The 10,057-nt window shown below is 36.2% G+C and overlaps 1 pseudogene; it reads left to right on the top strand.

The window, feature by feature from the left end:
* Positions 1 to 7,312: 7,312 nt before the first annotated feature.
* On the top strand, positions 7,313 to 9,614 carry LOC132237977 (targeting protein for Xklp2-like; annotated as a pseudogene).
* Positions 9,615 to 10,057: the final 443 nt, after the last annotated feature.

The raw sequence follows: 10,057 nt of genomic DNA, 5'->3' as shown, positions 1-10,057 counted from the left end.
CCACATGACAGCTAATCTATTAATGCTTTCCTCTGAGACAGCACAGCCTCAGAACTAAATAAAGACAATTATGTTCTTTCCCCAAAGGGATCCTTTTAATAGATAAGCCAATGTGTATTCTTATCATTGAGGAAATCATTCTTTTTTTCTCTTTTGTATTTGCTGACAACTAAAGACTTTAAAGTTAATCTCCACATCCTGGAAGATGCTTTACAGTAATTAAGACAACTTATTTCACAGCATATAGCTCGGATATTGTTATTATTTAGTCTCACACTTTTATTTATCTTTATACCCTTGTAAAGGGACAGAAGTATTACTAGTTATCAACCTTTAAGCTTTTGGCATTTTACCACAATTTGTTGTATGGAGGCAGCGAAATTAGAATGCAGCACCGAGTCCAAAGCCCTGGGAGACCTATGGTCAGTCTCCAGATCCACTGCTTATAGTTAGCCGATCTTGCATTACATCATTATGTGTTCTCTAAGATAGACAGAGGGGTAGATGTACAGATATATAGAGAGATATTGGATATCATGTCAGACGGTATTAGTGGAGAAGTGGGACTCTATGATCTCTAAGGTCCCTTCTAGTGGTTTGAATGTCAACTTGGTCCAAAAATTTTAACATCCATGCAAAATCATCTATATGCTGATGATTTCAAATGTATATTTCCTGTTTCTTTAGACCCTTGTTGATTATTATAAGATAAAACAACTTTCTTGGCTTGCCTTTGACCCCGAAAAAAGTATTTTAGATAGTGGGCTCCTTAGTTATTCTTTGAAATATTTTTCTTCTAATATTTCATCCCTGTTACTGACAATGACATTTCTCAATTTGTCTAGACTTATAACTTATGTCTGATTTTGAGATCCTTTTCCACCATGATTTATTTTAAATAATTTTAAAATTCTGTTGATTACACCTCTGATAGAACTATGGATCCTTATTATTTGTGTCCTATTTACTAAGTAACAGTCAACTCATGTATATACAAATGGGCAACACTTTCACAATTTTTCTTGCCTCTATTGCTCTGGATGCCAAGAAATCATAGACTAATCTTCCTGTCACAAGTCTTCTGTCACTTAATTCCTTTGCTCAGTAATAAACAAGAAATCTCTAATACCGAGCCTCAGTACAATGTATTATTCAAACTGCATATTATGCTGGAACAAAAGGCATAAACTGGGAATGCCCCCAGTCAATTGAGGCATATGGTCAGTCTAAACAGAAATAACTCAAACCTCTTTCTCTGCCTTCCAAATGCCTCTATCAATGAACTTATCTCATTCTTTCTTCCATTTTACATATATTTGTATGTGTATTTTTCGGTTTAAATATTTTTTTTTTAGTTACTCCCACAGGATATCGATAATTTTTAACCTTGTAGCTTCTGTAGAGGCAAAGCTACAATTCTATTTTGTGATTTCTTGTTTTATCCTCTGCTTCAAATCCTGGGTAAGAGCATCATTAAAGTCAGAGTACATGTGAGGGTGATGCATGGCATGGAAGACCCTAATTGTGTGCTCCTGCTGGCAATAACCTTGTATCTAATGAGCACCAGGAGGACACAGACATCTCTCTCAACTGACAATGCTCCTTTGCTCTGTCACACTTAGGAATTCATGAACTTATCTCACTGTGTGTTTAAAGTGGCGGGAGAGACTGGAACCTTTTTACAGGTGTAATACCCTATATATAAGTATTAGGAAATTTGAAAATAATTTGTGCTTAATACATTTATTTTTATAACTGATTACACACTATTAACTATGTGACTGTGTAAAACCACACATAATTACTATCTACATATATATTTAATTTGCAGACTTCAAATAAATTTAATAAGTACATATTCAGTACTTATCCTGTGTTGGTGTTTACATACTAGTATATAGAAAAACAAAATATTAAATATTATCAGCTGGTTAAATTTATCCAGAGGCAGATATTTTTCATAAGCAGTTGTTCAGTTAAAGTAGGCATTAACTTTTATTTTAATCCAATAGAGATCATTTAGTTGCGTTCATTAATCATTTTGTATTATTCTCTGCATCATTAATTACATGCATAGCACAAATATCTCTTTTATTAGAGGAGTCACCAAAATACCAAAAGATAAAATTGCTATTATAGGGTATTTTCCTCTTGCAACTTCTCATATGAATCTCTTAAAATAATATTCAGTCTAATCTCTCTCTTCGTTTATACTTTGCTATTCTATTTCTGCAAAATGAGAACATTCTGTTCTATTCATTCTCCAACTTACTTTTAGAAACTGCAGAGAAGCTTAAATTAAACTGCTAAATAAATTAACTGCCATTCCTATGCATAATTGTCAGATATACAATATTCCTGTGTCAGCTGCTCATAGGAGTACTGCCATGCTGATGAGCGATCAGCTCTGCCTTCATAAAACACACCACAGGGTGGGGGAGGGGTGTCAAAATTGGGTCAACAAAATGGAACCAGAAACATAAATACCTGGAACAGACTGGCAGGTGCCAGAGGGGAGAGAGGAGGGGTGACTGGATAAAGAAGGTGAAGGGATTACCTAAATGACATAAATGCATAACCCATAGACAGGGCCAATAGTGGGGTGAAGGCCAAGGGCGGGGAAGGCAAGGGTAGGTGGAGGTGAGCAAAGGGGATGGAATGAGGGACATCTGCAATAGTATCAACATTAAACATTTTAAATTAAAAAATATAAAGAAAAAGTGGGTCAGTACCATCCTGTCATGTCACGTGATGATATTCAGGCTCCGGTTTCGTGAGCCAGTGAGGGAAAAGGAAAGGATACTGGCCACCAGATCACAATGGGATGTACAGAACAGGATGGTTTCTTTGGGTCTAAAACAGCTACATTGGAATTCTTTTATTGCAAATCAATAGTAAGTGTCATCAAATAGTCTTTTAAGTCTGGCAGCTGTCAAATGAAGTTAAATTAGTTTATTCTTAACACAGGATAATTACATTAAATAACTGTGTGTCAAAAGAAGCTTTAGTACGTCCTTTGGTTTCAATTTCATTCCTTATTGGAAATGGGGTGAAAAATGAGATTGATCTTTGTGTTTTCATCTAGGTCTGAGATTTTGTCTCTTAATATCTACACTTCTGGACTGCAATAGTAAATTCTCCAATTTATATTTGTGTATGTTCCACTAAGAGCCAGTTGTAGTTGATCATAAAGCCTGGCTGTGGATCTAAGAAAAAAAGTCCTAATTACAGATGCCCAGAAAATCAAAAGCTATCAGGTATGTGGTTCATAAACAAAGAGGACTGGCATATAAATTGTGCTTTGAGTCTTGGCTTTGACTCAAATACATTTTGTTTCATAGATTTTTGTTATTGTTCTGTAGATTCTATTCTGTAAAACAAAGATGTATAAGAAGAGTATTTTTGCATTTTAATCCTGTTATCCTAATCATTAGTGAAAAACACTAGTCCAAAAATGGGAGAGCAAGTAAACGAATGTCTTTAAGGAGAAATATATGAATTATTTATGGCTGAGATGGGTGGGATATATAATAAGGTTAAATAAAGATTTTGGTAAGGCAAGTTGTAAAACAAACTAATGGATTACCTAGTTCTGTATTTTGTATTTGATGAGGGGTTATTGGTACTAGGGCATAGTGATTTTCCATAATGTTATCCTAGAAAGGTTCAAGATGTCTTCCCATATCTCCAATTTTTTTCAGAAGTATTTTCAATTACTTACAAGTTACTACATTAAGATCTTCTAAAACGTTTATATGTCATTCAATAATTCGCTTAGAGATACTGCATACCATAACCTGTCTCTTCTTTCCATTTTTATAAATCTAAAATTGTTGAGTGGTAGCAATATTATGTCGTTTAACCTTGATGATAATTTACAGAGTAAGCTTTATATTATACATTTTCTTATTAAAGGATTTGATGTGTTGACAAAAATAAACTGGTTTGACTACAGAACTGCTTTTTATGTATGGCTTATTAATACTGTGAACACACACTGAAAAATACTCATTAGTGTAGAGGTTAGGAACCTGGATTCTGGAGCTAGACTACTAGGGTTTGAAGCCCAGCTCTATGAATCAGTCATAACATGAGCTAATTATATAATCTCCTTGTACCTCATTTTACTGTAAAATAGAGATAGTAGTACCTTATGAGGCTGTGATAAATGAACTAAAATTTATAAATTCTTTGAAGGTGAATGCATCAAGTTTATACTATGTAGATGGTAATAACATTATCTTTGACCCAGTAATTTCAGGAGTCTATGAGAGTCAGGAGAACAGGATTAGGAGTAAGGACTGTAGGATCAGAGAAATGAAGATTTCATTCTCTATTCCATACAGATCTGTTCTTCATTTGAAAAGTGGGAAGTTATCACCTTTATATAAATGCATAGTGTAAAACCTTGTTTGCTATCATTTGCTACAATGCAGTGCCCTCCTTTTATTTATACATTGTCACCTCTCAAAATTTCCAAAGCCCTCTTTAAGTTCTGATATTCCAAAATTAAGTAGACAAGTATTTGTTTATTTTAACTATATCTTTCATTATTTTTATGGACTACTATCATAAACATCTTCCCAGAAAAAAGAAATTTTAATCTTCTTTGGTAACTCCCTACATGATAACCTTACCATCTCTCTTATCAATTTGAAAAAATATATATATTTTTATTGATTTCAGAGAAGAAGGAAGTGGAATAGAGAGATAGAAACATCAATGATGAGAGAGAATCATTGATCGGCTGCCCCACAGTGGGGATTGAGCCCATAACCCAGACATGTGCCCTGATTGGGAATTGAACCATGACCTTCCTGGTTCATAGGTCCATGCTCAACCACTGAGCCATGCCAGCTGGGCTCTTTTACCAATTTTTAAAGCTTTTCTCCTAAACTTCTCTAATTTTATTGTGAGTTGCATAATGATTCATTTCATTATACCAAAGCAAGTTACAGATTATTTTAAGTGGCCTGGTGTTTAAATGTGTAACTGTTAAGTTTACTTCCCTGAGTACAAATCCTGGCTTTGTTCTGTACTAGTCAAATGCCTTGGACAATTTACTTAACCCCGTGGGGCCTTTATTTCCTCATCTATAAAAGAAAAAAAAAGTGATGCCTCATAGCAGTGTTGTAAAGATTAAATTAGTAAATGTAGACAAAGCATTTGGATTTTTAGCTGGCACATGATAAGTATTCAACAAATGTTGCCTGTTATTATTTTCCCACTTTAGGCAAGTAGAAGCTAGTAGCGGGTGAAGGACTGGTGAGGAGTGAAGACTTTTAGAGGTACAGCTGCTTTAGGTAGAATCAGGCCCCAGGCAGCAAGATTTCTTTTCAAAGGGAAAAAAGTGTTTTATAGCTATTACATGATTTAAAAAGTAGAATTGGGTAGCCAGAATATTCAACCTCTACTCCACCCCAGAGGGTTTTGTTGTTTAACTTTCTAGTACTCTGTTATACATGAGGATAGTAGAAGAAAGAGCTACAATATTGGGAATTACATTAAATAGTTTACATTGAATAGTTTACAAAAGAAAATAATTTATCATGAAAGGTAGAGGTAGGAGCTAAAATAAAAAGATATAGACTGAGTGGTGGGTGAAGTGAGAGAGGAGACTATGTACTACATACTACATAGTCTATAGAAATGATTTGAAATTTGTAGCTAAATATTTTTTTAATAAAGTAAAACTCGAAGGATATGAGACTACCAGTGGTTTTGATATTTCATTGTATAATAACATTTTAATGTCTTGGATTTGGAACTACTAAGGAACTTGTGGTGGCTGAGTGGTTGGCTTGGACTAAGGGATAATCTGGCCATGACATCTGTCACTTCATTGATTGCCAGGATAGAGTCACATGGAATTTTTATAGTGAGTAAATTCTTTGAGAGTAGAAACTATAGCATTTTTCCTTTGCAGTCTCAAAGTGTAGTAGTGACTTGTTCATACTGGATATTCAGAAATTGTTAATCAAAAGAAGGACTAATTTATTGACCATGCAATTTAAGGAAGTCTCATATGTATAATGTCATAGTTTTTACTGAAAGCACCAAATTGCATGAAAATAATGATGAATTAGTGATATATAAAATCAAGATACATGCATGTGTACACACATATTCCTTCAGGCTTTCAAATATTAGATGACTTGCCTGTCTCACCAATGGGCTGCTGCATAAGAAAAATACCCTCATGCAAGAGCTCTGGCGAGTGTTCCGCATGATTACACTTTCACTAATTCATGGATACAATGGGAATATGTATTAAATAAATACTATAAAAATCCATTTGGAAAGAAGACATTTTGTGTACAGATTCTAAAATACCAGAAATCAAAGTAGGAGAAAAAAGGAAGCTCTTAAAATGGGCATGGCTCTTCCAGCAAAAGTGAAGTGAGTTTCTGTTGTACTTTTTAAAGTGAAAAATAAAATTACTCTTACTAATGGTGGGTAAAGAGAGAGCTCACATGGTGGGGGGATCTTTTATAGCTTTTAGGGCAACAAGCTATTTCCAGAAACCCCTCTGACTTGTAGTTGATAAGATGATCTAAGAGGAAAATTCATGTAAATCAAGTGAAAATTAATGGGAGTAATAAAATTATTCAGCAAGATAGTAAGTTCCCCAAGCTCAATGGATTTTTTATAAAGCAGAAACACCAATTAGAAGATGTAATGGCAAAAATAATATAATTTGTATACCAACAATAACAAAAACAAATTATTGAGAATAAATTGAAAAAGGAATGCATGATGACTACCTGAAGAAAATTCCAAGCTTATTGAATGTGCAATGCTATAAATAACTCAATAATTAGAGAAATATATCACCTTCAGATTTAAATACTCAGTTGATTTAGAAAGTCATTTTCTTCTCAAATTAATCTATAAATTTAAAGCAATTCCAATCAAAATCTCAATACTATAGGCTCCAGAAAAATACATCTGAATAAATATTAATTAGCTTGAATAAATGGCATTGAAATCTTTTTGGAAAGGATAGAGTATTCAAGAAATAGTGTTGTGACAATCAGTTAATCATTTAAAATGAAATAAAATTAGATCATCTATAGTGCTCTATGCTATCAGATTTTATATGGATTAAAAATCAAAATATTAGGACTGGAGAGCCTGGGTTCAAATTTTCAACAGCACTGACTGAATCCCATTGCAGTTCTATGGGCTCTCCGCTGTTGCAGCTGAGAAGTTCTTGATAAGAAGTACATGCTAGACTTCTAGATTTCAGAAGAGAGGTGAAAGTATATTGAAACTTTTATTGGACTAGCAGATTAAACCACAGGTAGGGACAATGTCACAAGTTAAAGCTTCTTATTTCGATGATGCTCCCATGGACTTCATCAGTTTTACATCTTTGAGCGATGAGGAAGATCCCCCAAAGATAGATTCTTGTTTTGAAGAGGAGGCCTAGTTGGAGAATAAGTTTCCTGGGGAAAACAGGGCAGGGCTTTTTCAGGACAAATCTCCTTTGAGAAAGGCAAATCCTCAGAAAGCTATTGTCACACCTTTGAGACCAATTGACAACACTTATTACAAAGAGTCTGAAAAAGGAAATCTGATACAACAGTCAATTTCTCCAAATGCTTGTCCTTCCCTGGAGGTCAAGAGAACCATCTCAAGAAATACTCCAACCCAGCCTCAGAGATGATATGTTAGACTCTCTGCTGAGAAGGATTTGGCACACAAAGGAAAACACCATGTAAAAATGAATGCTATGCCTATGCCATGTAAAAATGTGTAATTACAATAATCATCAGTGAAATTCCACCTCCAGAAGAATGAAAGTCTCTAAATATAAAAAGAAGCCAGAAGAGGAAGATAGTAGTGCTCATCAAAATACTTTTGGAAAGAATGAGTCTTCCCCAGAGAGAGCCAAGGACAGACATACTGTGCCTTGTATATCACCTGTAAGGCAAACAATTCTAAAAAGCACTGAGGAGCAAGAACATGAAAATATAGAAGGTGATGGAGATGCAGAAAAAATAATGAAGAATTCAAGAAACTTGCTCTTGCAAAAGCAGGGCAATCTGTGAAGAAATCAGTGAGCCAGGTAAGCAATCAGCTGACTTCCACTTATGCACAGAGAGTGCATCAAAGAACATCCTATGAACAAGGCGGTGTATTAGGAAGTGAACTTTTTTATCTCTCTCTTCATCTTCCTTCCTCTCAATATAATATATATAATTTCAGAAAGTGAACTTTCCATCAGAATTGTAAGAGCGCCCTCTATTTCCTGCCCAAGTGACCAAAGGATGCACCATTATAGTCTTTCAACCTGTCCCAAGGAAGGAAAATTACTCTTGATGAAACAGTTCGTTTCTATGTGCCTTTTGCACAGCAGGTCAAATCCTTCTATAAATGAACCTCTAATATATATCATTTGAGGAGCAAGAAGGAGGATCTCACTTTGCTACCCCCCCAAATCTGCTGTGGCCAAGATTTCCAGAGACCCACAGACTCCTGTGTTGCAAACCAAACAGCTTGCAAGGAGACCACTGACTCCTGTGACCTGCAAAAGTGCAGCAGATCAGAAGGCTGAGGACCTTGAGAAACTGCAACAATATAAATTCAAAGCATGGGAACTTGATCTCGGAATTCTTGAAGGTGGGCCTATCTTGTCCAAGAAACCACCTGTGAAGCCACACCCTCAGCCTACTGACTTTGATTTGGAAATTAAGAAAAGAATCCAGGATTTTAAGTCAAAGAAGAAGTCAGAAGAACACTTTAAATTTCATTCCAAACCTTGCCTGACTAAGATCTTCGAAGATCCTGTGGGTGTTCCTGAAAACAATGTATTTCCAATCACTGCCCCCAAGTCACTGGCCTTTCCATTAAAGAACAGAATCTGAATGCCCACCAACATGAGGAAGAGGAGCTGGTAGTGATAAGAGCTCAACCAGTATCACATTTTGGGGAGCCTTTTAAGCCCAATATCCCAGAGGCAAAAACTGTGGAAATATGCCCTTTCTCTTCTGAGTCTCCAGACAAAGAACGTCAGTTATGGAAGGAGAAGAAAATAAAAGAACTGCAGAAAGGGAAAGTTCCCGAGTTCAAGGCACTTCCTTAGCCTCATTTAAACACATTAACCTGCCAGAGAAGAACATGAAGAGGGAAACCCTGATTGAGCTTTTCTGCTAGGAGACAGACCAAAGAGGTGCTGTGAAGGCACAGACTTGGAAGCACCAGCTGGAAGAAGAACTGGAGAGCAGGAAGAAGCAACTTGCTTCAAGACTTGTTCACGCATCATTATCTTCCAGGAGCAGCCCTTTTCTCCCAAGAAAGAGAAAAAGTCCATTGCTGAGGAACTTTTTGGTTCTCTAGTTCCAGAACCTTTTTAGCTGGTCTTGAGAGCCAAGGAGCTGCAAGAGCAGGAGGAGAAAATGTCTGTGGTAGAAGACCAGAGAGGCCAGCAGTTGGAGGAGGCCAGGCAGCAGGAGGAAGAGCAGCAGAAGAAGGAGCTGGACAGGCTATGGAAAGAACTGAAGCACAAGGCAAACCCAATATGGAACTACCAGAGTGCGGAGATAAAGTCACATGACCTGCCTCTGACTGTGCCTGTATCTCCCAAGTTCTCCACTCCATTCCACTGCTAACTTCAGCTGTGAGCTGCAGACACCACCTGGGAACAGAGCTGCTTTTTCCATCAAACCAGGAGCCTTCTTTCTTTCTCATGGGGGCATGGAGAGAACCCATTTCATTGGACTTCTACCTACCCATGTCCAACACAACATACCTAACAAGTGTGGACTCCAATGTTGTTGAGAATTGTTATCCTGCATTATTGAAACCAACAATGAGACAACTCGCATATGTCTCCATCGGACTCCATGTCCTTATTTCCTTCAAACCATCAGTTGACCTTTAAAATAGATTTAACTCTGACTAGAATTTAAAGTCTTTATATCCTACAGTGTAATTTCTATTGCCTCTCCCCTTACCCCCCCTTTTTTTTCTATTTTAAATCAGAAAATAAGGATAAATACTGAGATAGGATTTAAGTCATGGCTTCAATGAGGAATGATCAGTATATCAAATT

The sequence above is a fragment of the Myotis daubentonii genome, chromosome 7 (genome assembly GCF_963259705.1).
Source record: "Myotis daubentonii chromosome 7, mMyoDau2.1, whole genome shotgun sequence".
Lineage (NCBI taxonomy): Eukaryota > Metazoa > Chordata > Mammalia > Chiroptera > Vespertilionidae > Myotis > Myotis daubentonii.
This window is presented reverse-complemented; position numbering and strand designations above follow the sequence as displayed.